The 22,705-nt window shown below is 41.8% G+C and overlaps 1 protein-coding gene across 12 annotated transcripts in view; it reads left to right on the forward strand.

Annotated features, from left to right (window-relative positions):
- Positions 1-22,705, forward strand: part of mamo (maternal gene required for meiosis) — a 530,597-nt gene that overhangs the window by 164,341 nt on the left and 343,551 nt on the right. Inside the window, exon 3 of one of the 12 annotated variants that reach the window (XM_065229301.1) lies at positions 21,016-22,506. The exons of the other annotated variants lie outside the window; for them this stretch is intronic. The gene's annotated coding sequence lies outside the window, so the exon portion shown is untranslated. The remainder of the gene's footprint in view (positions 1-21,015; positions 22,507-22,705) is intronic. 12 annotated transcript variants of the gene reach the window in all.

Genomic DNA, 22,705 nt, shown 5'->3' on the forward strand with positions numbered 1-22,705 from the left:
GGAGCGAAAATGTATGATACTAAATCTTGAGATCATTTGTAAGTCCATTAAGGAGATGAAATGGCTCTTTTCGACGTGTTGAACGCTGGGCGGCTGCCAGCTTCGTGTTTCGCGATTTTAACGAGTGGAAAGTACCTCAGAACTTCCGGGAAAGTGTCGCAAAATGTGCCCCGATAAGCAATCTATGCCGATTTGATGTTTTCCGTGGAAAAATCCGTCGAAAATGGTGGTAATTCGGTGAAAACCAGGTACGGACTTTGTTTTCTTTTGTTTGTTGGTGCTCTTCCTGCTGGAGGAGGGAGTTCGTTTTTTTTGCCCTGTGTGCAACGTAACGAGTGAACAAGAGATATATTTTGTTTTAGTGGTGAAGAGAGAAGAGTGCCGTTGCCGCAGGTCGAGGATGAGGTTTTGTGCGTGGGTGCGTGAGCAAATCGAATGGTGAGATTTTTTTGTTTCGTGTGGGATGAGAAGCGAATAGTGGGAGAGTGAATATTCATCAAGCACATACACAGACAGCACAGTGGAAACCGTTTGATCGGTTAGAATCAGTACAAAAACAATTCTCAGAAATATAATTCTCAAAACAGAAAATCGCGGTCCCAGGTCCTTTCATATTAAAAATTTATGGTAAGATCGCTTGTTTATCGAGTATTTTGCTAAACCTTTCGTTGTCGTCGGTGCCGGGTTTGAATAGTTATAAAAACTTGAGTAACGGTATGATGTGATATGAGGGGCTCGGTGGCCTAAGAGCAACCGTCTTTGCTTACTGAGCAGAACATCCTGAGTCTAATCTCAAGCCCATCCACATCAAGATTCGTCAATCGTTTTATTTGTTAATATGACTACATGGTAATAACAGCAGCTCGATGATTAAAAAGGAGCTCGTTTGCCTAGTAGCAAACGTTTTTGCTTACTGAGCAGAAGACCGTGGGTTCAATAATCCCAAGCTCCTTCGCGTTATACGATCGTTAGGACATCAATTCAGCTTATCGTTTACCAAAACGAACCCTGCTGCAAACCCAACCCTCTTACCCAACATCCCTGTGATTCCTCGTGGAAGTGCAGAGGACTCCTCGGCTTCCATCAAAGCGAGTGTCACGTCAACACATTCCTACCCATTCCTTTCTTGATCTGCGTTAGGGCGCGGCTGGCGCTGGTATTGCCTAATTTGAGATCACCAGTTTTTACACATTGAGGATGATTGCTAGTCCCAAGCATCGTCTATTGGTTTTCTGTGTAATTACAGCTGGTCTGGCAATAACAGAGTAGCAACTGTGGGCGGTCAATCATGCTCATGCTCATGCTCAGATCTTTTGTAAGTCCATTAAATATTTGTATTTGATTTTCCCCGGATGTTTAATCCTGACTCAAAACATTTACAAACCCAGATATAAGAAATTCTATTTCCAATTACTGTTTCAGAAGAATTTATTCTCTCTAAGACTGTGAATTATGTATGTTCAAAATAATGAAAATTATTCCAGGCTGCAAAAGTTGCTTTAATTTGTTTGTCTCGAGTTTTTAGGGAACAGCATAAATGATCTAAAATCTCAAATATTAATTGCGAAATCCTACAATTTTGATCAAGGTGAGCCAACTGACGAATTGATCTCATTTTTTTCCTCTCCGAATTCCATGAAACTTAGCATAATTGTTCACTACGGGCATTGATCCACGTTTGTGCAGGAATTTTGGCCATTTAGACTCTCGCCTAATTTTCCGAAATGGCGTATTCGATATATTCCAATCCACGCAAGTGGCTCATCTAATCGAAATGACGTCCGAGACAAACTTGTAGGAAACTGGATTGCCTATTCAGAACAAAAATACACACTAAAAAAAATCACAAAATGGAGAAAAAAAAAGGTTATAAATGTAAATATAAAAGAAAGTACATTTTGAAGATAAAAGCTAAGTCAAGTTGAGAAAATTATTTTTTATCCATAAATCACATGAATATATTGCTAGCAAAATTAAATCAAAAAATTTACTAAGAGTTCATGTTCTACGATTTTGGTCAGTTTTAAAGTTTCCATTGTTTCCATTTCAGAAATGCTAGCTGAATAAGTTGCAAAATCTGAAAATGCACTTATTGTATAATTGAAGTTTCCAACCTTTATCATTAATTTGTTTACAAACACTTTGGATTTTTTTTTCAGTGTGTTTTGATTCTGAAAGGCCAACAAGTTTCCTTTAAACAGTCTCAGACGTCATGTCGATTAGATGAGCCGTTTTCGTGCTACGATTTATTGAAATATATCGATTGCGCCATTTTGATAAATTCGGCTAGAAAAAAATGGCCGAATTCCAGCACACACTTGGTTCATTGCCACTAGTGAACAATTATGAACAGTTTCATGGAATGCTGAGAGCTAAAACCGAAGATTTTGTTTGTTTTTTCACTATTTGTCCTGGAACTGTTCAGGTAGAAATTTTAAGTCCTAGAAGCACGCAATATTTTCTATGTTCGTGATCTTGCATCATGGAAAATTTTCCTCCTTCAAGAATAATGAGATTTTTTTACATGCTGTGATCTAAAGTCCCAGAGCTATGAAAAACCAATGTATGCTTCAGATCATTAAAATCGATTGTATTAAAATTTTCAATATTTGACTAAGTCCAATATTGTAAACATGTTTCAGCGTGTCTCAAATTTCCGTACCAATCACCAATTCACGATCTGAATTTATCAAGATCAAGCTAGATCAGGTCAGAAGATCGTAGGGCCCTCGTGTTGCTTCAACAGAGGGAACAGACGTTTCTGTAGACACTCCTTGAGGTAGATCTCCCCGTTTGCAGTCCTGATAGTCATGAATGGCGCACTTCGTTTGCCACATGAGCAGATCGCTTGCCAAATCATGTATTTCTTGGCAAACTTTGAAAGTTTCTGCTTCCTTACTTCCTCCGGAACATCAAACTTGTGCTGGGCCACAGTAGCCCCGGAAGTCCGCCTTGACGTAAGTCTCATCATCTATGATGAGCCAATGAGGCTTCGTCAGCATCTGGGTGTACAGTTTCCGTCCCCGTTCTTCACGATTTGGAGCCTTCTGCACTTTGTACGTATGCAGTCCCTCCCGGTCCTTGGCTCTCTTAACGAAAGACTTTTTACAGATTCAACTTTTTGGCCACATCCCTGACCGAAGCATTGGGATTCCGCATAAACGCTTGTGATCCTGATCACTAAAAGAACATCCATTCCAACCGCATTTCTCCTTCCGTTCGATGCTCAGAGTTTCGTAGTAACGTTTAATCGCACAACTCACCGTTGACTGCACGATTCCGTGCATTTTTATCGCTGTTAGTTTTTCGAAAGATGGAGAAAATGGCGTCACCCGAAAAGCAACGTCGTGAATTGATTTTGCGCAAGCACCTGGAAAATCCTCAACTCTCTCATCGGGACATCGGAAAACAAGTTCCGATGAGAAAGTTGAGGATTTTCCAGGTGCTTGCGCAAAATCAATTCACGACGTTGCTTTTCGGGTGACGCCATTTTTTTCCATCTTTCGATAAACTGATAGCGATAAAAATGCAGTGTAAACAATACACTCTAAACTACTTCTACTCAAATTTTATAGAGAAAATACCCAATGGGTAATTTTCTAAACCGTTTTCTCCTTGATTCAATTTGATGTGGGACACCTAGTGGGACACCCTTTGGGAACGTACATCTACCCTAAGTAAATTATTTTTCCATAGTAAGTTGGCTCAATGTCTCTTGGAGCTAAACGGGGCCGAGGGTTTAATTTTTTATTACCATTGAGTTTTTGATTTTTCTCGTATGCCGCGAGATCCGCGCAATGTTTCTGCCAGTGTAGGCATTAGGTTAATTCGGGTTCAGGCTATTGGGCTTCGTTTTCGGTCTCTGGAGGCGTCACGTCCGACAAGTTGTCTTCTTTCTGTTCTTTGGCCTGGTCTAGCTGTTTTTCGTCTTCTCTTTTTTCCTTTTCCGGTAGCTTGCGGGACTTCCGCTTGGGGCAGAATTTCATCCGGTGTCCCTTCGCCATACAAAGAAAGCATTTATCCTTATTTCGATACTTTCATATGATTATCCCAACTCCTTAGGCTGTTTCGACAACTTGAATTACTATTTTGACCTGGTTTTCAAAGACCGTTTTGGTGTTTCCATGCCATACTTGATGTTCCTCATCTACATCTCCACGATAAGATCCAATGTTTGTATCGCTCATGCCACCAACAACCCTTGCCCACCAAGAAATGTCTTCAATACCACCATCGATTGTCCTAACCATACCCTTTCTGCACGGAAATTACGCACTTTATCACTAATTACCAATTGAACTTCCACTCCATTAGTGTAATGATACTAATTGACACACGCTCGCTCATTCGCTCGGATTCCTGTTCCCTTCATTTTCCCCGGAAAGCAAAAAAAAACGACACGAGGAAGAATCCATCAAAATGCATCAGAAAGCCCTGCACAAAAAGGAAACGCAACAAAATACCTCGCAGAGCCCATGGATCGTCGTCGTCGTCGTCGTCGTCGTAGACGTCGTAATGGCTCGGCTCGCACAGTGTGCAAATAGTTGACTGCGCGTTCGTTCGCGAAAATGAAATATTGCTAATTACTTGGCGGCTCGCGGTTTTGCGCATTGCTTGCTTCCTCCTCCGCCCCCCGAAACCCCGGCCACCCCCCCCCCCCCCCAGGAACTGATGCAGCAGATGCAGTTTTGTTCGACTCTACTCAACAACTCGACCCTTACAAGTTGTGAAACAAGTGTTATTAGTAGGTACTACAACAGAAAAGCACACTCCGCTCCCCCAACTCGGCACTACTCGCCCATTGCACATTCACTTGTCATATTCCTTTCTGGTTATTATGAGTAAACGTGGGGAGGGAGCCCTGCGTACGCAAACATAAATAAGTAATTATTATTTTGTTAAATTATTGATTGCTCGCGCGCCTGGCGTTCATTACTGTTATGGGATGGTGGTGAAGTGGACGCATTTTTCTGCTCACTTGTCCATCCACATGTTTCAACTCTTCATCCGTCTGCAAGTGTCAGACGGTTTTGTGTTTACAAAACGGTATTCGCTCCAGTAGTGCAACGCACCAACAATGACGGAGGGGGGGGGGGCTACATGTGAATCGTGAGTATTCGCGAGAAATGTGTAACGGCGATGAGGGCAATGTGAGTGCGTGCTAATTGAATTTTCACGCCGCGCCAGAGTGCGTTCCAAAGATAAGGATAATTTCTCGTTAGTCTCTAGCCGTAGCTGTAACCTATTTGTTATGCATATTCGATATTTTTTCAAACACTACACCTCAACTTATGTTGATTTCAGTATGAATGGTCAAGGCTTAAGCACTAGATTGGTTAACATAGGTTTAGCACTAGATTTTAAAACAAATTTAGATTGTAATAAAAGAAAATTTCACCATAGCATGTGACTAGTCTCTTCTCTTTTGTGTAATTGGTTCATGTCTGACCAGCGTTGCCAGATTGTTTTAAAGCTTGTCGGTATCGAAAGCATTAAAAATCGGTATTTATCGATATTTATTATTTATTTAATTTTATATTTTTGCTGCTTTTGAAAACGAAAATTGTTAAGATGGTTACGACTGGGACTTGAGGGGAATTGCTTTATTTAACGGCTTTCTCAGTCTTGAAACACTCTTTTTTTAATCTAATTTTTAAAATTATCGTTGTCCTCAAGTGGTGATCAAAATTGTGACCAAGTAGTTTATTCAATTTAAATATCTTTAAATGAAAATTTTAGCTTTTGAACTATGATCGGAAAATCCCAGAAGAAAACTCCGGGAATGTTTGAATTAGCTTCTGAACGAAGCTGAAAAAACATCCAGGGAAAGACGAAAGAAGCTCTCCTGGATGAAGTTCGAGCGAAAATTTAAATAAACTATCGGAAAAAAATCGGATGTCACATCCAAAGAAAGCCAGAAAAGTTTCGGAAATCGGAAGTAAATTTCCGGAAGTAGTCTTTTCCAGGGAACGCCAGAAGAAACTCGGAAAAGCCATCCAATCCGGGAGAATTAATTGAACTTCCTGGAGTCGCTGGCAGAAACTTCCTAAGGTAGATTGGAAGAAACATCTGAAGAAAGTCGGAAGCCAGAGCACTTACGGAAGAGAAAATTCTTGAAATGCACTTAGGAATATTCCATAATTCCTTGAAATTCCTCAAAAGTTCTTGTAATTTTCCTGAATTTAACCCTCCGTTACTCGCGCTGTTGTACTTTGTACAACACATATGAGATTTCCATTGCCATTTTGTTGCTGAGTACCAATCGATCTGAAACCAACAAGTATTCCTCAAAAAACTTGTTTTGATCTAAACAAGCTAAACTTTGATTACAGTAAACACCTAAAAAATGCAAGTAATAGGGAAAATGTAGATGGAAACCGCGAAAACTGTGACCATACTACGTGGGATTTTACTTTATTGATTACAACATGGAATATATCGAGATCCTGACTAGATAGAAAGTTACTGTCTCTGACAAAGTTGTTCAGGAGATCATAGCTTTGTCGCTGGTGGACAGTAGTTCAGAATTTTCTCACTATGTAGCGCTCCCAACATGTGAAATTCTCGCATGTGATATATCTCGAGATCCTGACCAGATAAAAAGTTACTGTCTTTCACAAAGTTTTCAGGAGGTCAAAGCTTATTGCTTGGTGTTCAATAGTTCAGAATTTTATCACTACGCGACGCTAGTATACACTTGAAATTCTCATATAAAATATCTTGAGTTCCCAACCAGATAGAAAGGTACTGTTTTCGGCATAGTTGTTCAAGAGGTCAAGGCTTTCTCGCAGGTGGACAATAGTTCAGAGTTTTTTTTTACTTTGCGGCGCTACTATAAATGTAAAACTCTTGGATATAAAATATCTCTAGATCCTGACCAGATAGAAAGTAAATGTATTGCAAAGTTTTTCAAGAAGTCAAGATCTTTTGGGTGACAATAGTTCTCACTATGCGGTGCTAGTATATACGTGCCTTTCTCGCATATTCAATAGCTCGAGATCTTGATCAGCTAGAAAGTTGCTTTCTTCGGAAAAGTTGTTAAGGGGGTCAAGACTTTTTGGCTGGTAAACAGTAGTTAATTCTTTTTCACCACGTGGCGTTAGTATACATGTACACTTACTTCTAGCATATGCTATATCTCGAGATCCTGATCAGATAGAAAGTTACTGTTTACGACAAAGTTGTTCAGAAGGTCAAGGTTGTTCAGAAGGTCAAAGTCAAGGTGAGAAAATTTTGAACAACTGTCCACGAGCAAAAATTTTGTGATATCCTGAACAACTTTGCCGGCGACAGTAATTTTCTATCTGGTCAAGAACGTGAGATACTAGCACCATGAAGTGAGAAAATTCTGAACAACTTTCCACCAACGAAAAGATCTTGACTTCCTGACAAACTTTGCCAAAGGCATTTACTCTTTATCTGGTTAGGATCTACTGATGTATCACAAGCGAGAACTTAACATGTAAACGAGCACTACCTAGTGAGAAGATTCGGAACTACTGTTAATCAGCAAAAAGGCTATGATCTCCTGAACAGCTTTGCCTAAGACAGTAACTTTCTATCTGGTCAGGATCTCGAGATATTTTATATGAAAATTTCAGGTTTATACTAGCGCTGTGTAGTGAGAAAATTCTGAACTACTGTCCACCAGCCAAACATACTTGACACCCTGAACAAGTTTGCTGAAGGCAGTAACTTCTATCTGCTCAGGATCTCGAGCTATTTTGTATGCGAAAATTGCACGTATATACTAGCGCCACGTAGTGAGAATTTTCTGAACTACTCCACCAACGAAAAGATCTTGACTTCTTGAAAAACTTTGCCCAAGACAGTAACTTTTTGTATGGTAAGGATCTAGAGATATTTTATATATGCGAGAATTTTACATGTATGCTAGCGCCGCGAAGCGAGAACACTCTGAACTACTGTCCACCAACGAAAAGGCCTTGACCTTCTGAACAACTTTGTCGACGACAGTAACTGTCTATCTGGTCATGATCTCGAGATATATCACATGCGATCATTTCACATGTATTCTAGCGCTACGTAGTGAGAAAATTCTGAACTACTCTCCACCAGCGAAAATATTATGATCTCTAGAACAACTTTGCCCAAGACAGCAACTTTCTATCTGGTCAGGATCTCGACATTTTCCATGTTGTAACCAATTAAGTCAAATCCCAAGCAGTGCGGACACCATTTACGCGGTTTCCCTTCACATTTTCTCTATTATCCGCATTTTTTGGGGGTTAACTGTGATAAAAATTTAGCTTGTTTAGTTACAAACAAGTTTTTTAATGAATATCCGTTGGTTCCATATCGATTGGTAGCTCGGCTGCAAAATGGCAATGGAAAACTCACACTGTTGTACAAAGTACAACGTGCGAGTACTCGTGTTACAAAAGTTGGCGCGAGTAAGGGTTGTTTTTGGAGTTCTCTGGTCATCCTTGAAGCGCACGGAACTTACCTGATTATAATAAGACTACCGGAATATCTCTAATCTTTGAAGGTATCTGGACTTTCTTGAAGGTTACGAAATCTCTTAAGTGCTCTCACAATTTTCTTGAATTTATTGTATCATCAACATTGAAGTTCTCTGATATTCCCGATGTTTTTCATTTTTTTTTAAAGTTATCGACAATGCTATTAAAGAGCATAGAACTTCCCATAAAATGTACTCACAATGATCGAATGCTCATGTAACTTCCCTTACGTTTCCTAAATTTGCATGAGCCCCTCAGAACATTGCTGAAGTTTTCGGAAATTTCCTGAGTTTCTCGGCACTCCTTTATAATTTCGGCAATTTCATTGAAATTCATTAATCTGTCCTGATGTTCTCTGAGCTTCACTAAAATTAGCCATTAAATTTTCCTGAAGTTCTTTTGAACTTTTGAAGTTTCCAAAATATTTATGTCGTTTCCTTAAGTTCACTGGAGTCGCTGGACTTTTCTGAAATGTCCGGGTTTTCGAATTTTAACAGAAGTTAATGAAACTGTCATTAATTTATCGAAACTTACACCTGAGTCTGGACTTTTCTGAAGCTTCAAAACTTCTTAAATGTTCCTGCAGCTAGAGTGGATCCGCAATAACAATCTGATAGCATCCTTGAAGTTCCGAGAAAATTGGAAAAACCGGCGGGAGAAGATAAAAGAATCATTCGAGCTGACGCCCAAAAAAGCGCACTGATGGAACAGTGGACTATTTCTAGGGATAGACTTGTCTGGATTCTCCGTGTGTCGGTTTCTAGAAAGGATAGTGATCTTATCAGCGTAGACGGCGTTCTGTGCCGGCTGCACTCGGCATCTCGCAGCTCTTGACGTTGCAGCGATCCATCGACGTTTCGAGAATCTCGCTAACTCGAAAGGCCACAAACTGGCTATAGCGACGGTGATTGGAGTTCAACCAACAGAGTACATCCTTGGAATCTGTCCAATAAAAAACCGTTGCTTCACCTTGCTCGATAGCGATTGTATAATTGTTTCTGCTAGTCGAACGCCAATGATAGCAGCTTGAAGCTCGGAGCGAGTGATGGATAAAAACTTGAGAGGCGAAACTCTTGTCTTGGATCCAACTAGTGCACATTCGATCATGGTTGGCTCTTGGAACCTCAGGTATACCACTGCAGCGAAGCCAGTTTCGCTTGCATCGACAAATGTATGTAGCTGGATGTCATTGTCTTCGGTTGTAGTGGTCAATGTTCGATAGTATCGAGGGATCTGAAGTGTTGTTATTCCAAAAAGAGATGCACACCATGATGACCACTTTTCGAAATGCAAATCGTTGATCAAGTCGGCCCAGCCGATTCCTGGATAGGTGTCTTGAGGATTATTAGGAAGTGACCGATGAGTCCTAACCGGTCGAAAATCATCGTAAGAGTCCGTAGTACCTCCCGTTTGGTTGGCCGACGGCGTCCTGACAAAAGCAGCTCGTCTATACGCGTGGATATCTTGAACGTGAAGTGATCTGAAGAAGTGCCCCACCGCATGTCAAGAATCTTTTCGATCGTATTTTCATCACCAAGGCTTTTCTCCACTGCCGTTGACTCGTTCAGTGCCTCTAGTACCACGGGAGACCTGTTCGACGCTTAGAAGCATATCGTCGACGTAGTGCTGCTTGACGATTACTTCTACGGCTGCGGGATAATCATGTTCAAACTTTCATGTTTAGAGGTTTTTTACATACTGTGTAGTACTCGATGTGCAGCATTCTCCAAAGGTATGATAATAAGTGCTTGGATGTGTTACTTTGTCCGTTTACAAAAAGAGCTGGTAGGGTTGATCATCCTTTCGCATATAGACCATATTATTTGTTAAATTTAACTGCTTTGAAAAGCTTTACATTCATAACTCTCAAACATCAAACTTGTGGAACTTCATATTCTCTTTTCAAAATTTACACGTCAGGTTTTTAGGCATTTCGACATGTCAAGTCTATTTTGGTCTGCTGCAAGTCTTTTTGTTTTCAAAGTCTGATGTTTGCCTTTTATGTTCTTTTTGGCTGTCTAAACTTTAGAGTCTCTTATGCTCAGTGAATTATAGGTCCTTTAGGCATTTCGAAGGCTAATATGATATTTTTATGACTATTTGACAATATAGAAGACTTTTTTGTCCTGTTCGGTACTCTACTACTACAAGAACTGAAGATTTCCCGGAAAATTAGGATATGCATGTCAGTGACAGGCACGGAGACGGCAGGTTTGATTCCCAGTCCGGTCGAGCAAATCTTTCGGGTTGGACATTTTCTTGAAATTTCCTGGGCAAGGAGAACTTATAAAGACTTTCAGTATTAAACCTCATTGAGTCTGTAGATCTTCAAGATCTTAACTCCAGAATATTTTGGAGAGCATTAAATATAATATTGAAACCATTCGATGATAAATATGCATGTTGATAGGAGGCTCTTCTGAACTTCATGAACTCATACAAACTTTCAGTACATTGTTCAAGGTTGTATCGAGCCTGTAGATATTCCAAATCTGACCTCCAGAATAACTTTGGAGAGCAACAATAACTTATTGATAGCATTCCATGACGTGTGTGTTGTCAAATGGCTGTTGTGAACTTCTTGGACTCATAAGGATTTTCAGGACATTGCTGAAGTTTTATTAAGCTTATATAACTTCAAGATCTTAGCTCCAGAATGGTTTGGAGAGCATTGAATATCTTATTGCAACCATCAAAGAAGCGTATGTCATCATTTAGTTTTTCAGAGCTCCGATGGTGTGTTGAAAACGGACATCAAGATCTTAACTCCAGGACTTTTTGAGCTAAAATTCGGCCATTTTGAATATCATTAAAAATAAACATCAAAATGGCAGATTTTATATTTTCCAACAAACAGGGCTCTACATTTTCGTAGCTCTAAAATGAACTCGAGCTTTATCTCTTTCATTCAACGCATCATTTCTATTCTACCTACCTGGACTAGGGGCTGTTCATAAACTACGTAGACAGTTTAGGGGAGGGGGGGGGGTGGTAATCATCCACGGCCCATACAAATTTAAATTTTTTTCTATGGAAAATCGTCTACTCAGGGGAGGGGGGGGGGGTTCAAGAATCCCAAAAAACTGTCTACGTAGTTAATGAACAGCCCCCTATCAGCACGAAATGAAAATGAAAGAGAAGCACGCTGAGAACGGAAGGCTGGCTGTGGGTTTTCAATGAAAGTAACGTCGATTATCGAGATGAAACGAAACCTCATTATGGCTTTCAATTTCCCTTTCACCGAAACGCTGTCACCGCTCTTTCGATTTGATAAATATGCGTTACGTTCCGTTTTCGTTACTTTTTTTTTAGATAAATATGTGGATGGAAGATAAGTTAAACATACTACGTGTAATCTTCATGTGTTTTCACGTGAGAAATGCTTTAAATATATATTTTTATTTTCCATCATATACGTCATGAAACCGCTGTTGATGTGTTTCATCAAAGACGAAACTATCAAAGTCCTCTCTTTCGCTCGAAAGAAAGCCCTAGCGATTGAAAATGTGTTTGTAGACGCCAACAGAAGTTCTATAAGACTACGAAGTTGTTCGACTTGAACAGAAAAAAAGAAAGCTAGTAGTCTCTTCGTCGCATCGATTTTGTCGATTGAAGCTGACATTGTGACGCCTTGCTTCCAATCGCACTGACGTATGAGAAATTTCTTTTTATTTAAAATATACAATTTGTTGAAAGTATAATTTGGTACGATAAGATCACTGAAAAAGCACATGTGTTTCGTAGAACATTAGACAAGGTTTTCGAAAAGGGGGCTGACACAATCGGGTCATTACTGTATACGTTTTCAGTGGGATTCTCAAGAGTTGACATCTACTAAATTGACCTGAAAAATAACTGGCATCACTGATAAGTTCGAAATGTAGTGACTTGCTAAACGCTTCAGTGGCGCCACCATGCCAAATGCGAGTACATTCCCAACTAAAACCTTATTTGCGAAGAATGTGATTGTGAGAGTTATGTCTGTTTGTTCATTCCTTCCTTACTCCTACCTATCGCTCCATCAACTCATGAACCGGAGACCAACTTCCACTTCCCTTCCGAAGTTATAAGAGATGTTATGCCTCAGAACATCCCGGTGGCGCCGACTGGGATTGAATCCAGGCCTGCAGGAGTGAGAGGTAATCACAATTACCACTACACCACCGGCGCCGCTACCGCTACTTTTAGTAAAATTTATTTCTCTGGAAATGCAAATGCATATTCTGTGCTTCCTAAGGTTTAGAACAATTCTAGTTTGTGAAGGATTGAATCCTTGACTGAATCCATGAAGTGAACTAGAGAGGGTCTAGTATAAGAGAGGAGTGGATTGAAACCAAAACTGCCTTGGCAACCTGTGGCTGAATGGTTTCTAGCAACACTGCCAATGCAATCAAGATAGGCGCTGCTCGATTGGCTCTGGCTGTGACAGTTCGTTTGGCTCAAAACCAGCCAGTCCGCTCTTTCCTCTCTAGAGTGAATCATGCTTGCTGAGATTGAAAAAAGTAAGAGGTTGACCGTGGATTTGACGTAGGATAACGTGCTCAGTATCAATATTCGGTGACTGTGTTTGGGAATCCACTTTTTCCCATCAAGGAAACGCCTCGTTTTCTGATGACAAAATTACGCATTTTCATGCACAAAACGCACGTAATTTTTTGGTTTATTCAATGGATAATAAAAAAAATCAAATATTGATTGGAGGATAAACTCGAGATTTTTTTGCCTTTTTGTAGCATCCTGGAGATAACCTTGCTTTAATTCGAAGTGCTTCTGGTATTCGGTCATTGCGAGAATGATTATGTACCACTTCAATACTGTTACGCATTAGACCAAAAACGTTCAATGAAAATTAACTCTTAAACAACAATAATTCCACTGGTCATTAAAATAACCGTTTTATCGTGATGGTTGAGTAATGCTGAGCCATAAGGGTATTCAACACGTATGAGGCTGGCGAGTTGTATGTTGCTTGGAATGAGGGTGACGTGCTTGGCATAGATGGCCCACAGCAGCTCACGACGAGCAACTGAATCCGATCAGTAGCGGTGCAGCTTTTTCCTCCTTCTTCGGTGAATCGAGGACCCTTGAGGGCAGCCTTGATAACTAGCTGCTTGCAGGGAGCCTTTTGTTGTGTACTGGAGAACAATGTTCAACGCCACGCGCTGAAAGCACTGCTGCTGCTGCTGATGACGATTGAATGAGCACCGTTCGGCGAGACCGGATGGAATTCGATTCTGAAATCTGTGTTAGGGAAAGCGCTGTTTGCAGCCAATCGGTGATAATTATGATCACCATTGCATCAGTTACATATTTGTGAAATTTTCAATAGTGATGTATTTAAAATTGATAAATTGGTCAATTTCGTAGTATAATTTCGAATCGATTGGTTCGTCTAGAATTCAAATCCATCCGCTATTGACAGTGTTATAAGTGGTCAAAACCTGACCACTTTTCGTAACGCGGTCGATTTTGTTTTTTTTTAAATTGCACCCTAGTTATGTTGCCAAAAGACGTAATCCTACGTCAAAAGCATGGATTTGAACCAATCATGCATGATCTACAAGATCGTTTCAAAACATGATTTATTGCATCTTATAGCAAAAGGATGCGCTTTGAAGACTGTTCTCAACTAATCGCGGTATAATGAAGGTGATGCAACCAGTTTGAAGTGTATCCTTAAAACCTTGAAATTCATTCACAATATCTGGAAAATACCTGTTCTAATGTTCTACGCTCCAGAGTCTTACATGTTCTCCCCAGTTTGAGATTTCTAATGCTCACGTTCTCATTTTGGTTGACTCTACGGGAAATCATTTATCTCACTCAATTCGGCCAAATGGCATTCGGCTTAATTTTTTTTTTTAAATCTTGAAAAATTTCAATTCAAAAAATTGTTAAACTACCGATCTTCGATTGCAACCCTTCCGCTAGAAATCCAACGATCACATTTTCCTAACCATCCAAATCACATGCCAAATTGGCAACGCACACCAACGTGTGGGAACTCGATGCACATGCTTCTTGCTGTTGCCCGCTGATCTGGTCCGACTTGGCAGCCTCAGCAGTATGCGGTGCGATGATGAACACAAAACGCATTTATTCGCGCCGCGACTCGACTGAAATATGCGCGACGATGGATGGTGAGAGAGCGCGAGTTTCGCGATCATTGCCAAGGTCGCGTCGCGCTGCATTTGCGTTCTTCCTTTTTTTTTAGCCCCGTCGCAACTGGCTCGCTTATTCATCCACCACCACCACCGCCAAATTGCGCCGTAGTGCTCAGTCATTGGGGTGACGGGACATGCAAAGCGGGGACGTCAGCGTTTATTTTTATGCGTTTGCATCGTGTGCGCCGGGCTTAAAGGAGGCGAGGAAGCGGGGGATGCTGCGAAGGAACACATGTGCATCATCAGCCCTCTGCGGCGTGGTCCGGGGGGCTGATGTCAGCCCGTACCTAGAATGCAACGGGGGAAGGCGAGGGGAGGCGGAAAACTGTGTCAGTGTGTTAGTTCTCTTTAACGAGACTGAGTCGAGTTGGGGAGCGAGTTCTTGTTTTGTCGTTTTCTGTGCGGCTGCACATTTGCCTGCATCGTTCCCGTAGTGGTCGTCGGTTTACGGAACTCACAGAGCTCAATGATGGGCAGTTTGATGTTGTTATATAACCTCCATCGTCGTCATCGTTGTTGTTGTTGTTGTTGTTGTTGTTATTGCTTTGGATGATAATAATGATCCATGTGGATTGCGAGCCGGAAATTTGGGAATCACGACTCACACTGTCACCGGTTGGACCGGTTTTCGATGCACCTTACGCGTGCGAGGGGTTTTAGAACGGGGAATTTATGAGCTTTATCGTACTGGAGGTCGATCGCTTAAAATCTAAAAGGCTTTCAATTACCTTCATCGATGAGCAGCATCCATTACACCGACGATCAACACCATAATAAAATGTCCCATAATTTCTGCGGTAATCACCCTGCTCGCACCTCATCCCATAAGCCATAATAAGCAAGGAAATTACGGTAGCGACCAAACCGATTGCACTCCTCCAATCACATTCAACATTCGATTTTACGACCAATTTTTTGCCACGCTCCTCTTCGATCCGACGGACCACCTGTCTGTCCACCTGCCGACGACCGGCTCTCACTCAGTCTCAGTCAGACTCCGATCTTCTCGGAGCAGCAGCGTGGAGTTCTTCTTTTCCACTTCTTGCACCATTCCGGTTCGAAAAGTGCGAAGCTCAACGATAATGTCCTGATCGTCGTCGTCTTCGCCGTCCTGGAACGGCGAATTACAACGCAAAAGGAAGGTGTTGAAAATGTACTTTTTTTATTTATTTTTTTTTTCGAAAGATGATTGAATTTATCGCTTCATTAGTTAAACGCGCCCCGCTCACTCATATGGACTCTTTCGGGAGGGGCGGGGACTTTGATCGGGATTTCATACAATCTAAATTTACAGGACCGACACTCAGCGCTGTACAGCTGAGTAAACACATTGCATTGCATGAACCGGCGGGATGTGCGAGTTAGTTTGCCAAAAATTGAGTCCGTTGTTGTTTTGGCCTGTGTGGCGGGGCATCTTGTTGCTAATTGCTAGCAACGCCACCTATCTATCGTGTTGCCGAAAATAGTCCAAACCAAGAAGGAGGGTAAATCTTGCGGGCCTCTGTGGGCGGGAACTAATGCAACGAAGCAAGCAAGATTCAAAACTGAGAGCTCAACATCAGGACAAACTTCTCTCATAAAACTCTTCCGCCATCCGGTGAGTAGATTGGATCTCGTATAGATAACTTTTACGGACGTGTTTCTGAAGCGGATTGATTTGAGGATTTAGTAGTATCATGTCTTGTGTTCCTCCAAACTGAAGCGTCAGCTCCCCATCGGTGTTCCACCATAGTTCGTCTTTTGCGTTGCTTTACAGTGTTGTCGTCAGTCGTCTGTTCGCTTTATTAGAGATCCTCAGCACTTGTCCAAACACTTCCAAAGTGCATCTCCAAACGTTGTGTTCTTAGTCCATAACCATCCATTCTCCTGTTTATCAATTGTTACCCCTAATCACGCTCTTCACTCTACAAAATTTAGATTTAGGTAATTTTGTTTGAAGAAAATAATTCCGGCTCCGTGAAGCTACTGCGAATGAGCCTAGACAAATAAAACAAACTATGAACATTAAAACAAACACCGGATAGCCACTGAACCGGGACTAAACCGGGAATCTTAAGCATCCGAGAAAAACTGCTTTACTGTTGTTAGATAGAAAGAAGATTGATGAAGATTTTGAAGATTTCCTGCAAAAAGGTGAAGAGTGATGCAAGTAGATGGAATTAGAGCAAAAGATGAAATAGGATTTTCCGTAGATTTATTTGCCAGTGTGAGATTTTTCGGCCATCTTAAATTGAGATTTAGATGTGTCGCACCACCATTTTTTAAATCTGTAATAATCTATTAATTAAAATTATAAGTCCAACAGCTCCAATACTTTTTTAAAAATTCTGAAAATTTTGTCCAGCTCAAGATTCCAAACAAAGTGATACTAAAGTTTAAATCTTATTAAGATCTCAAAATATCAGCAACGTCCAATTAGTTAATTTCATGATCATGACAACTATCCAAAATGATACCAGTGAGGATCCCAAGCAATGTCTACGCCTCAGATACGAGTCATTTTGTTAAATTTGCAATTTCGAAAGATTTAAGATGCCCAATGTCCGGCATTTTGAATATGTTTGCTAATTTGAGAACCTTGAACGGCTATTCGCATATGACTTTCCCTCTATCTCAGTTTCCTTAGGATCATTCTAAAATACTCCGGTATTCCTAAGAAAAAGTCTCCATAACATCTTCCGAGTTCTGTGCAGAACACTTTAGGAATTTCCTCCAGCGAACTCTTGAAATTCACTTTTATTAAAACTTCAAAGTTACAGCATAAGATGGTTACATTTCTCCAGTTAGAATAAAATCTCGAACCCTCCTCTTGATGGAGCCCATCAGCGCCTGCACAGTGGAAACGGACACGGAATCAGCGCATTTCATCCATTTTTCCCGCATTTGCTAGATGTCCTCGACTGCCCCACCGCTTCGTCGAAGTCCCTGCTTTGAAATTGCCCAGTATTTTTCGAGTGCTCGAAATTCCGAGTAATTCGGAGGATTCATTAGCTTGGAGACAAAATCGATCTTGTTGACAGCATACCACTCCAGAACCACCTTGGAGTAGCGGCAGCTGGCCAAATCGAGCCAAAAGATGACTTTGCCCCTATGCTAGCGGATGAACGGCAATACACGCTTTATCAAGCATTCTAGGATGTAAACTTGGGATGTCATCGTCGAGGATGTGACAGATGGTTCCGTTTTCAATCCACAACTGCAAATCACTTGCCAAATCATGGCCTTCTTCGCGAACTTGTCGGCAAACATGAACTTGAATCTTCCCGGCACATCTCCACGGCCAGTCGCGATGGAAAACTGTTGACTAGGAAGCTGCTTAAAATCGAGTTTGACGTATGTTTCGTCATCGATAATAGTGAAGCGGTCGTACAATAGCCTTGCACGCTTTTTGGCCACGGAATTCTGCTTCATGTACCGGTCCGGATGTTTACTGGCTTAGTACGACTTGTATCCTTCCCTGGCAAGGATGTTCCGCACCGTTTGAAAGTTGACGTTGTACCTTCTGGCCTCATCTTGGATCGAAAGACCGAGGTTGGCTTTAACGCAGCTCAACACCTTGTTGCGCAGCTGACGATCCATGGTTCCAGTTTTTCGTAGGTCCACTGATTGCTTTCCACACTCAGGGTTTCCTTGTAGGTTTTGAGCACTCTACAAACTGTTGTTTTCGGCATCTTCAGCACTTTAGCCATCTTGGAACCGAACCAAGCCGAATTTTCAATATTTTTTCTTCTTTCGAGTTCCATTTGACGTTATTTCTGAACGCGATCGACTACTTTGATCAAACTTGCACCCGTTGTTCTCTATAGAAGTGTAAACAAACCACTGTCAAAGATTTTCGATTCAAAACACTAGAGGCGTGCTAGCGGCGCGCGAGGGGCGTACCAATTTACTTTTAGTCAGACTTTGCTCCAATTTCTCTCCATAATTACACGGCGAATGAGAACGACCCAAATTTGAGTTTAGTTCACTCATAATCGCCAAAAGTGCAGGAACTCAGCGATGAGGTAATTTGCCTCATGTTTTCCTAGGTTTTTCCAGGATTTTCCAGGGAAAAATTCCCGAATTTGAGAAAAGTAAAGATTGGATTCACTCAGTCTATTGGTACTACTCCGAGACTGAATAAAATTTTCGTCCATTTCCTCATTTTCCGGCAGATTTTTTAGGTTTTCCACAGGAAACCATGAGACAAATTTTACTCATCGCTGAGTTCCTGCACTTTTTGCGATTATGAGTGAACTAAACTCAAATTTGGGTCGTTCTCATTCGCCGTGCATCTTTAAAATTCTTTTGAAATATTTTTTCATAAAACTCTTGGTTTGCCCTTTTGAATTTAGAAAGTATTCTCCCCGAACGTCCTGGGAATTTACTTCAGAAATGCAATGCTTACAATGCTCTCAAAATTCCCTTAAGAGAATCTCTCGGAATTTTCTTAGAATTCACTTGTAAATTTCTTCAGAATATCCTGGTAAGCTACTCCGACTATCTTTGGAAATATGTTCGAAGTTCCCTGTGAATTCAACTATTTGAAACCCTCTCTGAAAATATCTTTAAAATTTTATGAATTCTCTTAGAAATTACCTTGAAACTAGGTTGAAGTTCTGCAATTCTACATAGCTATTTTTAGAATAAAATTATCGATCTTAGAGCTCTCCTCAGAATTCTTCTATTGATTGTTTAACATTTGAACTATTTTCAGCCTTAGGTGATCATTTAAGACTTGTTGTCAAGATTGTATTCATATCCTCATTTAGTTTTTCGTAGGTTTAATTCACTTTGAATTCTCCTCCTAACTCCATTAGGCTGCTGAAACTCCTCCTCATTTGCATTAGAATTCTTTGGATTCAGCACTACCTTGGATTTTAGAATTTAGTTCTCTTTACAATTATTTTTTCCTTGATTTGTTTTCCGTCGATCTTGTTTTCCGTGTGGAACACCAATGCTACCGACGCCAGGGAGGCAGCTCCCACACCTGGACCCTACCTATCGACCCATAAACTCATGAACCGGGGACCAACGGCTTTACTTCCCATCCGAAGGAAGGCGTGATCAGAGATGTTATGCCTCAGAACATCCCGGCGACGCCAACTGGGATTGAACCCAGGCCTGCTGGGGTGAGAGGTAATCACGCTTGCCACTACACCACCGGCGCCGCTTACAATTTTCTTGAAACACCTCTTAAAATTACCTGGAACATCTGTTTGTTTTCGCGAGAGTGACGTTTATTAGGTCCGTTTCTTTTCACGGTGTTTTTTTGTAACCAGCGGTGTGTAAGTATGCTTGTGATTTTCATTGCCTCCCGGGAGGCCGGTTCACCGTGTGCGAGTTTGAACACGGTCCGGTTGGCAAATTAGCCGGGGAAAGTGCTGATAATGTGTGGTGATTCGGTGGCCGACGTTGCCGTGAATCAGCAAATTTACGGCTTGCAAAAGTGCTCGTCTGCTGGTCTCTCGCCAGTGTCGGAGATTGTGAGCAAACTGAAGGATGCCTCGCTGGATACGCCCAAGACTGGACGGGCGGTAGCTGATGCTTCCATTTATTAACGTCCTTTTAAACGAACCACCTTGAAGAGGTGGAAAAAGTTCATTCAGGACGGCCAAGTCGCAACCAGCACCCAGCCGATAAGCATCCCCAGGTAGCGATAATCACGGGCTACTTAGAGTTGGCTATAACCGGGCACCGCGTGGAGGTAAGAATCGGAGTTCAGGTGCACAGAGGTCGCAAATCGCCGGTCAGGGCAGAACCCAACAACCATTGATAGGCGTTCTTATGCACCTGCTTTACCCGGCGGGCGGTAGCTGGTGGTCGTGAACGGTTCTTGGGGAAAGCACTGGACGCGAACCTCCTCCCAAATGACCATGGCAATGCAAGAAAATTTGTTTTCGTTGAAGGAAGTATTACAACAAACGTAATTGCTATTAGATATTCTTACAAACAGTGACAGATAGCTGACATGAAGCTCATGTGGAGGTGGCGGGTAAAAGTGTTATATTCTAGACAAATGGTAAGTTACAAACTCGCTGTTGTCGTCGTCGTAGTTGTAAAACTATTTTTATCCACCAAACTCAAACTAACTAACTAATTATGTCAAGGAACTTTGCTGAAGACGTCATCTCAATTGGATGTAATCCCAGAGCGTTATTAGATTGTGTGATGCCTTCTGATCCTGACCGAGTAGAACGTTCCAGTCCAGAACGTTCCATTATAGTTCAAAGTTGTCTCACATGGTGGTGCTAGTGTGCAAATAAATACTGTATAAAAATCTCGATTGATTCAAGTTGATCAAATGACCTGACCACATCCAGTGTTGACTAAGCACGGTAAAAATCAAGTGCAAATTACTAACCGCCCTTTCTTCTTATTGTTTTCAGGTATGGATCACGAAGCCCCGAATAGAAGATCAATAATTCACTTCCTCTTCGCATGCTACTATTAGAAAAGGTAATATCCGTCATTGACACTGAGAGAAATTATTTCCTTAAATTGGTTATTGATGCACTTCAAAATAACACAAACAATAATAGCTTCCGACGATATGTTTGCCTAGCAAATCATTGCATGAAAAGTGGCAATAGAAGAACATTCGTCATACTGAAGCTCGTACACACATTCAACGTATGATTCTAGTTTAAATTTGCCGTCAGTTCATCAACTCTTTACGTCCTTAAGTAGTACAGTTATACAATTGAACTGAACTTGAATGCATCTATTTCAAGGTTAAACTACGCGCACCCAAACAGAAAACGGTTCGGGAAGGGGAGGCGGCACTTACGTAGTTCAGTTCACACTCAGGACGCGTCTCTAAATTTGGCCATCCGAGCTATAGGCAAAACCTTTGAACGAACCGCTGTTGCTGCTGCGCGGGAACACCCGCGGGTCATCAACACCCTTCTGGCAACGATCCCTTTCTTTTGTACGCCGCATTTACTTTCGTTACACAGTCAAATTGGCGCGCTGCAATCGAACGAAAGCGAAACCCACATACACACACAAACACATGCACGACATTCGCGACAATCAAAACAAAAAAACGTTGACATCTCCGATAGTCATCGATCGGGAATCGATCCGTACGTACGCGCGCGGTCAGTTTTTCCTGCGTAAAAGTGTTTAAAAATTAATAGAAGTATATCTGCCCCAGTTTGTCCGACGAGGGGGCCACCAGAGGCCATCATCAGCACTGCCGGTGGTGCATCGGAAATTAGTGCAAGTGCGTGCAAGTGGTGAGGGTTTTTCCCTGGAAGTGGAAAGGAACTGAAATATTAACAACTGTGGGAAGGTGGACGAATGCCAGTAGGGATGTTCCGATTCGTTTGAAGCTGTTTGACATTTCCCGGGAGTGATCACTGCGGTGCGGTTTGTAGGTTATGTCGGATGAAGAACAAAGTCAATGTTCAATTTCTCGTGGATGAAAACAGCCTACCGCCCTCCGTTTGCTGAACTTATCCGTTACTTACCAACTGACGGCGACGACGGGCTGCGGTTTAGGAACATTTACGCCAAAGTTAATTGAAGCAGCGAACCATGCCACCGGGTTCAAACGAAAAACCTGTCTAGGTAGACCCCCCCCTCCGCATCCACCGCTGTGTACATGTGTATGAAATTAAAGTCGGTGCATTAATAATTGAAGTTGGTGCGGGCGTGAGTCGGGCCGCTGCGATAGTTTTTCCGCTTCTTATCCGTTTCACTTTTAATTAAACCACCCACGCCAATCGAGCGACCAACTAACCAACCGGACCCACCCACCCACGCATCGCAGTACGGGGACGGGAATCGACAATCTCCTCCTGTGCGGACAGTTGACGACGCCGACGACGCTTCCGGAGAAGCCACCGCGTTTGCCGGAGAAGTCAGCCAGCCAGGCAAGTATTGTCCGGGCGTCCGGGCGGATTACAGATAATCGATTTCGCTCAATTTTAATTCACTTCACTGCCGCGCCGCAACCGGCGGAGCGGTTTATCTGAAATTAATATCTCACGCGCTCAAAGCCGTCCGAGCGCGTATTTCGTCGGCAGAAATCCCGGTGAACGTCCCGAATCGTGTTCGTGGTGGGGAAATATG

This window comes from Ochlerotatus camptorhynchus, unplaced genomic scaffold (assembly GCF_037179485.1).
Source record: "Ochlerotatus camptorhynchus isolate MF236.1 unplaced genomic scaffold, CSIRO-AGI_Acam_v1.1 ptg000313l, whole genome shotgun sequence".
Lineage (NCBI taxonomy): Eukaryota > Metazoa > Arthropoda > Insecta > Diptera > Culicidae > Ochlerotatus > Ochlerotatus camptorhynchus.